A 9,364-nucleotide genomic window follows, 5' to 3' on the forward strand; every position below is an offset into this window, starting at 1 on the left:
ATGTAGTTTAATGGTGATTTCATCTAGTAGTTGTGTTGAATCTAATGGATTTGTAGTTGCCAATAAAAGTTCACTCATGTGTTTTCGGCTTGCTCGAGAGAGAAGTCACGAAACCAAGACCACTAGATTGTTGGCCTAAGGAGTGGGTCGACATGAGGTTCTGCCCGAGAGGGTCAACCTTAGTCCCATATCCTAACACTCAGCTCGAGAGAGTGAGTAGGGTAAGTCATACGCTGGTCTTCATGCGACTAATGGGTGTCCGAGAAGAACGCATTTGAAACGGGGTAAGTTACCCGATAGGGAACTTATTTCCATTTAAAAGCTTAGCCTAGTCACTATTATTTTGCAAATTTCAGCATGTACCCAACAATTTATCTCAACTTGTATTGCGGTCACATCCCATGAACCTTTCCCCATACTTGATTTTCTTGTTTATTTGCTGTTTTAATACTTGTTACAAAATCCCCTTTTGATATTTGACACTTTTGTGTCACCCCCTTTAATTTACAATGTCTTTTATCGCAAATGTCTTTAACTACAACTAACTTGAATGAAATTCTAATTGGTTATTAATTCTCAAAACCGCTCCCTTGGGACAAGACCCCAACCCTTGGTTGGGTTACTATATTATCTACGATTGTAGACACTCATACCGTAGGTCAGTGTCGTTGGTCACGATAAGCATCAACTTTCTTCAAGTCTTCAAAACCCTCTAGAACATAGAGCAAATATATCAAAAAGTACTATTCTCTAAGTGAAAATTATAATAATTGTTCCACCCTAAAAGTAAAACTCTAACTAGTATTTATAGTTACATAGATTTGTGGTGCAGCGCATCGTTCGGCATCATTAGTTGGAATCGCCGATCAACTCCTCGATTTACCCTTTGGTGTAATTCATTGCCATCTTGTACCAGCCTTCTGCATCATCGTGCTCTGGGTTATTGGGATGCATGGTACTACTTTGCGAAACTGCTCGGCGATGCACCGACTGCTCCCCTTTTTCGCCGACTTGATCCTTTTTTCAGGGTTCAGCACACTGGAACAAAAGGCGAAGTAAGACCCTTCGGTGACTCACCAAGTGGACTCGGCGATCCTCAGGCCTTCATTTCTTCGTTCTTTTCAGCCCTTTCATTCCTTTTTCCGACGTAGTATCCCTGATCTCCTTATAACTTCAAATACCTGAAACATAAGGGTTTTCATAAGATATTGTGATAAAATAAGCATTTGAGGACACAATTTCTATTAACATATATCCCTAAATGAGTCCAATTTATGGACTCATCAATTAACGTCAAGACTTAAAGGCAAGGGCTTAAGGTTTTGGGTGTAGGCCATGGTGAAGGGCTAAGGCTGCCTAAAAACTAGGCCTAGCCACTACCTCACATCACCACAAGAGTCTTCACGATCCGTGGTGGCCACCACGAGGTGTGGTGTCACCCGTGGTGGCAAGGCAGTGTGCCCTAGTTTGGTGCCAAGTCAAGGCTCCCCTTCACGAGCCACTTCACGACTCGTGGTCATGACCACGGGCCGTGGGAAGGCTCGTAGGGTTGTCTTAGCTTGGTGGGGATGTTGCAAAGTTGAGGGGCTACTGGTCAAGGGACCAAGAGCGCTACCATGGGCTGTGGTGCCCTTGACGAGGCGTGAAGTTGGGCGTGGATGTGACTTGGTGTCAAGGCTCCAAGGCCTTGCATCCCTGAGTCAAAGGCTAGACCACAACATCCACCATGACTAGTGGTGTTGACCATGGATCGTGGGAGGCCCCGTGATCATGCCTTTGCCTCATCAAGGCTTGGCAACAAAATGGAGCTACTTCCTAAAGGACCACGGGCGCCAACACGGGTCGTGGTCCCCTTCACGGACCATCCAACTGGTCGTGAGCCTGGACGGGGATGCCAAGTGAAGTCCTTTTTGGTAATTTCTTATTTAAGTTGTAATGTTGTGGGGTTGTTTTAAATAGTTATATATCATATATATATATATATATATATAGTTTTAAGTCTTTTAACACCTATTTTACCCCATTATTCAAAATACCCAAATCAAAACCCCAAAGTTCTTCCTCATTCAATATTTCTCTCTAACTCAAGGAAAAAGAAGAAGTGAGAGCTAGGATTTGGATTCAAGGTGTTTCTTCATCAAATTTCTTGGGGAATCTTAAGCAAGGTATTGTGATCCTTCATCTAGGGGTAGCTTTCACACCTAGAGTCCATTCAAATTAGATTTCAAAGTTTTCAAGTTTCTCAAAAAACCCTAGGTTTTATTCAATCTCATGGGTTCTTTCTACAAATGATTTTAAATGGTTACTAATGTCATATTATGATTGTATTGATGTTTAATTGATGATTTATTATGAAAACACTGTATGAACCCATGATTTCTCTCAATTCATAAATTGTGCCTTTATGAAGTGGGTTTGTTGATTATGAAAGCTTATGATTGGAATATGTCTAAATTGCTTTGGGTTATTGAATTGTATCATTATCTATGCCTTAATTGTGGTAAATTGTTGGTATATTCATGATTTGAGATTCATGGCCTTGAAGGCAAATTATGGCTAAATTACATGTTGAATTAGAATGTGTTTGACCTATTTATCTAGTTGAAAGGTGGAGGTGTTTACTTACTAAGTATATGGATGTGAATTCAATGAAGTTAAGGTGATCATGTCTTGAAAGTATTGGTGTTATTATTCAAAGGCTATTTCTTAATTTGACAGTCATGTACGATGATGATGGAATGTGAAGTGTTGTCTTCTATATGTTGTAACTTGAATTGGTAGGCTTAGGTATCCTTTTCTTGTATGATGAATGTATCATGACTTGATGTCTTAATGTTGGTAGCCTTTCATGAATGAATGAATGAATGAATGAATAATGAAGTATTCTAGGCTATGTCTTTGAACCGGTAGACCTAATCCTTCATGGGGAGTCTAGGAACTAAGGTAATGTAAAAACCTTGAAGCGGTAGACCTAATGTTGGTGGCCCTTTCATGTGTGAAATGATGAACCTTTTATCGGTAGACCTAATGTTAGTGGCCCTTCTTGGAAAGTCAATGAGCTATCCTTAATGTACCTTGAATCAGAAGACCTAAGGGTGGTGGCCCTTTCTTGTGAAATGTATCTCAGGTCGGTAGGCCTAATGTTGGTGGCCCTCTCAAGTACAATAATGTTGACAAAAAATTAAATACTCTATGGGAATGGAGGCTAAACACTGAGAGGATATGGTTAGATAGAGGTTCACCCTACGTTAGGCCGGATTTCAATGAACATCTTTCATATCCCATAACTATGTGCCCACATAGGATATTAGCTAGTGGATTCCATCCAAGCTAAAATGTTACTAGTTCTACCTTAGGCAAGTAGAACACCTTTTTACGGTAGGGGTCATATGACACTAGATACCATGGTTAGCTCTCACGGTCGATGTCGGTTAATGCCTATTCCCATCATGTGAGATGTGCATTATGGTTTCTTGATGAGTTCTAAGAAGTGTGTGTGGTAGTATGGGATTTCATCCATACATTACACGAGTAGGCTTTGAGAGGTTCATAGTGGGTTCTCTAAGTTTTAATGACTATGCATGAAAGTCCTCTAAATGAAGTTATTGAAGAATGTTGACCCTTAGATGCTTGATGTGATGGTGCATGCTATACTTGGGTTGTATTATGAGTTAGATTACTTTGTCATGGCTTGTGAAAAGTTATGTCTCTTATGTATGGATATTGTGAAAAGGTGAAATGGAATGAATGGTAAGTTCACTTTTGGTAACCTTAATGTGGTGCCTTAGTGTGGATGGTGGTATGGGACGCTATCCATTCATTGCACAAGGTATAGCATGAGGTTTACTTGAGGTGAAGGTCTAAGGTGAAGGGTTTACATGTTGATATTGTCTAAATATGATAGTATGACTTGTCTGATGATTATACTTGAATTTGGTGTCTCTTATGCAATTTTTCATGATACTTCTAAAAAGTGACTTAATGCATGGTTTCCAACCAAAATGTCCCTTTTAAAGCATGTTTTTGCATGGTCATCACACTTAGTACTTTTTTGTGTGCTAACCCGTATTTCGCTTATTTTTACTGCAAGTGTAGGTCCCGAGAAGTGTTTGGTTCTAGCTAGGATTGAAGTGCTTGGATTGCTATTCCTCCAAGGCTAGAGTGGTACGTCCTCATAGATTGAGGACAAGAGTCGTTTTCAAGTTTCTCTCCTTTTTCATGTAATAGACAATTCTAGTCTTTCGATTGTAAAGGGGTGTGTCCCTACTTTATTTTTCAAAGCTTTGTTTAGATAGCCATGTGAGACTTTAGTAGACTTCCGCTGTATTTTTAAAGAGATTTTCTTAAATGAAGTTGAATGTTTGGATTTAAATAAGTTTTAATTTTGCACTATTTCTATATATCGAATGTTATGAATGCTAAGAGGCTTGTACGAGACCCTTCCGGGGTCAAGTAAGCCGTGTCACATCCGAGGCCTAGATTCGGGCTGTGACAAACTTGGTTTCGGAGCATAAGGTTTTGGGAATGGTTTTTAGGTTGATGTCTCACAAGCCACGTCTAGTACAGTCTTGTTCATCGATTCGAGTCGTGACACATCTATTAGCGAGAGGCTATAGGACGTTAGAAAGTTACACTTCTTTCATTATTCTTGAAGTCGTGCCGTAGAGTTTAGCTCTATAAGTGTCCTTTTCCTAATCTTTCTCTTGTGTTTATAGGATATGAATACAAGAAGGACACCCGCAAGAAGAGGGGAAGTGAAGATTGTGAATGAGGGAGTTCCTCCCCAAGGTCTTCAAGGTGACCAAGTTCCTCTAGGCAATCAAGGAAATCAAGTTCTGATGGATCCCCTAGTTATGACCAATGAGGAAGTTAGGTCAGCTCTTTTGATTATGGCTAAAGTCGTAACTACTCAAGCTCAAGCCATGACGGCTCAAGCAAATAGGGGTGTTGAGGCTAATGTGAACCCCAATGTGAGTACTATGGTTTCTAGGTTGAGAGACTTTGTGAGGATGAATCCTTCGGTGTTTCTAGGATCTAAGGTGGGAGAGCATCACCAAGAGTTTTTGGATGAGGTGTATAAGATAGTCAATGCTATGGGAGTGACCTTTATTGAAAAAGCAGAACTCGCCGCCTATCAATTGAAGGACGTTGCCCAAATTTGGTTTACTTAATGGAAGGCCAATAGGCCGGTTGGAGCGGGTCCCATAGAATGGGAGTTGTTTAAGGAAGCATTCCTTGGTAGGTACTTTCCCCGTGAGAAGAGGGAAGTTAAGGTAGAGGAGTTTATCAACCTTAGGCAAGGTAACATTAATGTTAAAGAGTACTTCTTGAAGTTTACCCAATTGTCTAAGTATGCCCCATCCTTGGTGTCAAACCCTAGAGATGAGATGAGTAGGTTTGTTACCGATATATCTGACCTAGTTGAGTAAGAGTGTCATACGGCGATGCTCCATGATGACATGAACCTTTCTAGACTTATGGTGTATGCTCAATCTATTAAGGAGTCCAAACTTAAGAGGAAGAATATGGAGGTGAAGAGGTCTAGGCCCGATGAGCAAGGTCAACCTAGGTTCAAGAAGAGAGCTCCAAACCAAGATTCTTCAAGTGCTCCTAAGGTTAACCAAGAGAGAGGTGGTGGGTCTCAATTTTCTAAACCTACTTGCCACAATTGTAGAAAGAAGCATTTTGGGAAATGCCTAGCTGGTACTAGTGGGTGCTATGGGTGTGGAAAGAATGATCACCAAGTGAAAGATTGTCCTACTCTTACGACTAGAGGAAGGGAGGCCAAACAAGCTTCTCTTAGTGGCCCGGATCTTGATGCTCCAAATAAGAATCGTTTCTATGTGCTTCAAGCTAACAAGGACAAAGGAGCTAATCCGGATGAAAGCACCGGTAAGTGATAGTTCCTTATGGTCATAAATGTCTTGTCGAAGTTCCTATGTTGTTTTCATGTTAGCCTTAGTTGGGTTTTATCCTAAGTGGGGGATGATATGTTGAATAGTAGGTTGTGGTGAGTTTTGATATCCTTGTCACTTTCTTCTATTCCTATTCAAGCTTGAGACCAATAGTTCCTTGTAGCTTGTTTCATGTTTTGGAGTCATGTGTGAAAATGAGTTTCCATGTTCTCCTTATGTTATGCTTGTTTTAATGGAATTTTTGTTTATATGAGAAAATGAGTTTTCATGTTTTATGATTCCTCATGTTGATTTGCATTTAGTACGAGTTGTCTATATGTTTCATGAGTTGACTAGTTGAACATGCCTACATGTGTTTTTATGAAGAAGTTGCATAATGTGCTTTTATGAGAAAATTTCTTAAATGTGCTTAATGATGTTGTGATGAGCATGATGTGATTTGGAGAAGGAAGTTCCTCCAATGAAATGAGAAATGTTGAAGTTTTGGTGCGTAATGAGTTTGTAGATGTAGTTCCTACTTTCTTGTGTGCATTGAACATGATTGAGTTGGAGTTGATGTTTCCTCCTATGGTGTATGCATTATATTGATGGGTCATGATTGTGGGCTGCTAGTCTTGAGTCGTTAACCCCCTTAATGTGTTTAAGTGTCATTCGAGGATGAATGTTCCTAAGTGGGGGATAATGTAACGATTCGAAAAATGATAGGTTTAACTAGAGCCTTAGCGTGGGAGTTAACATCAAGAGTTAAGGGAAAGGGCTTAAGGTTTTGGGTGTAAGCCACGGTGAGGGGCCAAGGATGCCTAAAAATTTGGCCTAGCCACTGCCTCACATCACCACGAGGGTCGTCACGACCCTTGGTGGCCACCACGAGGGTCTTCACGACCCTTGGTGGCCACCACGAGGGTCTTCACGACCCTTGGTGGCCACCACGAGGGTCTTCACGACCCTTGGTGGTGCCAAGTCAAGGCTCCCATTCACGAGCCACTTCACGACTCGTGGTTATGACCATGGGCCATGGGAAGGCTCGGGGGGTTGCCTTAGCTTGGTGGGAATGTTGCAAATTGAGGGGCTACTGGTCAAGGGACCACGGGCCGTGGTGCCCTTAACAAGGCGTGAAGTTGTGCGTGGAGGTAACTTGGTGTCAAGGCTCCAAGGCCTTGCATCCATGAGTCTAAGGCTAGACCACGACCTCCACCACGACTCGTGGTGTTGACCACGGATTGTGAGAGGCCCCGTGATCATGCCTTGGCCTCATGAAAGCTTGGAAACAAAATGGAGCTACTGCCTAGAGGACCACAGGCGCCACAATGGGCTGTGGTCCCTTTCACGGGCCGTACAAGTGGTCGTGAGCCTGGACGGTGCTGCCAAGTGAAGTCCTTTTTGGTAATTTCTTATTTAAGTTGTAATGTTGTGGGGTCATTTTAAATAATTATATATATATATATATATATAGTTTTAAGTCTTTTAACACCTATTTTACCCCATTATTCAAAATACCCAAATCAAAACCCCAAAGTTCTTTCTCTTTCAATATTTCTCTCTAACTCAAGGAAGAAGAAGAAGTGTGAGCTAGGGTTTGGATTCAAGGCGTTTCTTCATCAAATTTCTTGGGGAATCTTAAGAAAGGTATGTTGATCCTTCATCTAGGGGTAGCATTCACCCCTAGAGTCCATTCAAATTAGATTTCAAAGTTTTCAAGTTTCTCAAAAAACCCTAGGGTTTATTCAATCTCATGGGTTCTTTCTACAAATGATTTCAAATGGTTACTAATGTCATATTATGATTGTATTGATGTTTAATTGATGATTTATGATGAAAACACTCTATGAACCCATGATTTCTCTCAATTCCTAAATTGTGCCTTTATGAAGTGGGTTTGTTGATTATGAAAGCTTATTATTGGAATATACCTAAATTGCTTTGGGTTATTGAATTGTATCATTATCTATGCCTTAATTATGGTAAATTGTTGATGTATTGATGACTTCAGATTCATGGCCTTGAAGGCAAGTTATGGCTAAATTACATGTTGAATTAGAATGTGTTTGACCTTTTGATCCACTTGAAAGGTGGAGGTGTTTACTTACTAAGTATATGAATGTGAATTCAATAAAGTTAATGTGATCATGTCTTGAAAGTATTTGTGTTATTATTGAAAGGTTATTTCTTAATTTGACACTCATGTACGATGATGATGGAATGTGAAGTGTTGTCTTCTATATGTTATAACTTGAATTGGTAGGCTTAGGCATCCTTTTCTTGTATGATGAATGTATCTTGACTTGATGTCTTAATGTCTTGAATTGGTAGACCTAATATTGGTAGCCTTTCATTAATGAATGAATGAATGATGAAGTATTCTAGGCTATGTATTGAACCGGTAGACCTAACGTCGGTGGTCCTTCATGACGAGTCTAGGAACTAAGGTAATTTAAAAACCTTGAAGCGGTAGACCTAATGTTATTGGCCCTTTCATGTGTGAAATAATGAACCTTGTATCGGTAGACCTAATGTTGGTGGCCCTTCTTGGAAAGTCAATGGGCTATCCTTTATGTACCTTGAATCGGTAGACCTAAGGGTGGTGGCCCTTTCTTGTGTAATGTATCTCGGGTCAGTAGGCCTAATGTTGGTGGCACTCTCAAGTACAATAATGTTGATAAAAAATTAAATACTCTATGGGAATGGAGGCTAAGCACCGAGAGGATATGGTTAGATGGAGGTTCTCCCTACCTTAGGCCGGATTTAAATGAACATCTTTCATATCCCATAACTATGTGCCCACATAGGATATTAGCTAGTGGATTCCATCCAAGCTAAAATGTTACTAGTTCTACCTTAGGCAAGTAGAACACCTTTTTACGGTGTGGGGTCATACGACACATGATTCCATGGTTAGCTCTCATGGTCGATGTCGATTAATGCCTATTCCCATCATGTGATATGTGCATTATGGTTTCTTGATGAGTACTAGGAAGTGTGGGTGGTAGCAGGGGATGCCATCCATACATTGCACAGATAGGCTTTGAGAGGGTCATAGTGAGTTCTCTAAGTCTTAATGACTATGTATGAAAGTCCTTTAAATGAAGTTATTCAAGAATGTTGACTCTTAAATGCTTAATGTGATGGTGCATGCTATACTTGGGTTGTATTATGAGTTAGATTCCCTTGTCATGGCTTGTGAAAAGTTATGTCTCTTATGTATGGATATTGTGAAAAGGTGAAATGGAATGAATGGTAAGTTCACTTTTGGTGACCTTAATGTGGCGCCTTAGTGTGGATAGTGGTATGGGACGCTATCCATTCATTGCACAAGGTATAGCATGAGGGTTACTTTAGGTGAAGGTCTAAGGTGAAGGGTTTACATGTTGATATTATCTAAATGTGATAGTATGACTTGTATGATGATTATACTTGAATTTGGTGTCTCTTATGCAATTGTTCATGATACT

Source organism: Solanum tuberosum, unplaced genomic scaffold (assembly GCF_000226075.1).
Source record: "Solanum tuberosum cultivar DM 1-3 516 R44 unplaced genomic scaffold, SolTub_3.0 scf00057, whole genome shotgun sequence".
NCBI lineage: Eukaryota > Viridiplantae > Streptophyta > Magnoliopsida > Solanales > Solanaceae > Solanum > Solanum tuberosum.